Below are 2412 nucleotides of genomic sequence, written 5' to 3'. Positions count from 1 at the left end.
TGAGCCAAATTTTAGCGTAGACGACATTGTCCCAACATCTGCCCTTCCAGGTGTGTCTCAGTGCATATCAAGCAAGACAGGGTGGCTACATCCATCATGCCCTCAGCCTTCGATGCCAACTCCCACCTGAAGGACGAGAGGCGAGAGCCTGGAAATTGAAACTCCCCTGCAATCCTCACACATGATCAAAAGCCATTTTGAAGTTGGTTCATGGGCCCGGTGACATGAATCCAACGGAAGGCACAGTCCATTCAGAGCAAACCAAATACGGTATCTCAGTAAATCTCTCTGGGTTGGGGACATCTCCGTTGAACAGAAAGGCACAGCATTGAACCAACCTGGTCCACATGCTCACGAAGCCTGATCTACTGCTATGGCCACCAACCACGTGAAGGACAGCAGAAGCTGGAAGTCGCATTCCTCGGGTCCAGGTGCTTTGGCAGGGAGGGAACTTACAAGCCCATCCGGACCTTCTACTTCTTCAAATCCTTCAGCCTCCAGGACTCTGTTGGTTTCCACTCAGGGTCCCTCTCCACAAAAGAGACAGGAACCAGCTGTAGGGACCTTCTCCCTGGCAGAGGACATGTGCAAGCTGGATGTGACACAGTGGAGCAGTGAACGCCTGAAGGCAGGGGGAGCGGGGCAAAAGGAAAAATAACCTTTATTTCCAGAGGCATGGGAGATGAAGGGTGCAGGAAACAGTTGAGGAAAACCTGAGGACTGGCTTTCCCCTCTTCTCAAATTTTCCTCCTCGCCTGGTGGCATGGGCCACCCATGTCCCAGCACAGAGCAGAAGCTTGGCCTCCCCTGGTATTTCAGGGACTGGGACAGGGTCGAATGGGAGCTGGGTCCCTAGCATGGGGGTTCTTTCAGGTTGAAATTATGAGAAACGGGAGTAGTAACAAAAATAACCCCAGCAGATTTTGGGCAGCGAGCCGGGCACCCCTGTGCAACCTGCCTGGATCCGGCCATCCCCTCCAGACTTGGCCCGACTGGGTGCATCCGAGCTGGGGAGCCCAGAGGCACATGCACCAGATCAGCCCAACGGAGCCCAAAGCTCAGGAGTGACCCTATCTGGGCGCTACCCACGCCGGAGCGGTCCCACACGGGGCAGGGGTGGGTGCCCCCACCGCCGACCCCACGCGGTACCCGCTTAGAGCAGCATCTCTCCTGCCTGCCTCGTCCCCGCCACTAAAAAAGCCACTCGGCACAGCCTGGGATCAAGTGTACGTTTTTATTTTTTAATGGAACATAAACTCCTTTAGAAAAAACATTCATCTGGATGATAACACCCATAGAAAAAAACACCAATCTCGTGTTCTTTTTTTTTTTTTTTTAATTTGGCATTTGTTATTTGCATTTATATTAAAGCAAAGTGCATCTTTCTTATTTTTTTCTCGTTTATACACATTGCACAATACATAAATAATGATGCTTATAAAACGTCTTTATATTTACAAGTAATAATATATTTATATATAACATAAAATACATTTTTTTCTTTAATAAATCTCAGGGTTTTTTTAAGGAGTCCTTTTTTTTGTGTGTTTTATTTCCAAAGCACTACAATGCTAAAGTTCCAATGAGAATGCTCTCTTGTTCATTTAAACCTTTATATTTAGAAAAATAGCTTATGTTAAGGTCTAAACATGCTCATTGAGCTAAGAACAGTGTAAAAGTATCATACTCGTGTATGAATTCAAGAAGAAATGAAAGCACAACTGCATTTCCAGATAGGATGGTACCGGGATAACCTGATCTAAGCAGGTTACAACAGACCAACTATTGTGAACACTTTTTCTTTTGTTTTCCCATTTGTTTTGTTGGTTTTGTTTTGTTTTGTTTAGTTTTAGGCTTAGGCTTCTTTCGCTTCGCATCTCAGCTCAAATTATAAAGCACGGGCCACGCACGAGGTTTCTCCGCTGTTGTTTTCTCCCCTTGCATCAATCCATGACCATAAAAAAAAAAAAAAGGCAGTGGAAGGATGAACACAGTGACAAGACGTGAACCCAGGAACAAGAAAAATAAAATAAAAATTAAAAGGGTGGGTAAAGACCTGGTTGGGAAGGTTTTGCACCATCCTTCGGCGGCAACGTGGGGTTAGCACCGCTGGGGAAGGGGTCTCGGTGTCACCGTCACCCGGGATGGCTGGCGGCAAGGGGAAGGTGGTGCGTAAAAAATACAGGTATCTTGTTGTTTTATCCAAGAGAAGGAGCTGTAAAATATAGCAAGTGGCTTCCGAATCCATCGATCACATACGATAACCCTTTCAGAGGCGTGAAATAATTATCATATGCAATCCCTCCCCCCCCACCCCGCCCTTCTCTCGCCCTTCTGAGTTATTGGTCATTCACACTTTTAAAAAATAGATATATTTATCAAAATACCCAAGGCAAAAAAATCTTTCCATAA

The sequence above is a fragment of the Aptenodytes patagonicus genome, chromosome Z (assembly GCF_965638725.1).
Source record: "Aptenodytes patagonicus chromosome Z, bAptPat1.pri.cur, whole genome shotgun sequence".
Classification (NCBI taxonomy): Eukaryota; Metazoa; Chordata; class Aves; order Sphenisciformes; family Spheniscidae; genus Aptenodytes; species Aptenodytes patagonicus.
This window is presented reverse-complemented; position numbering follows the sequence as displayed.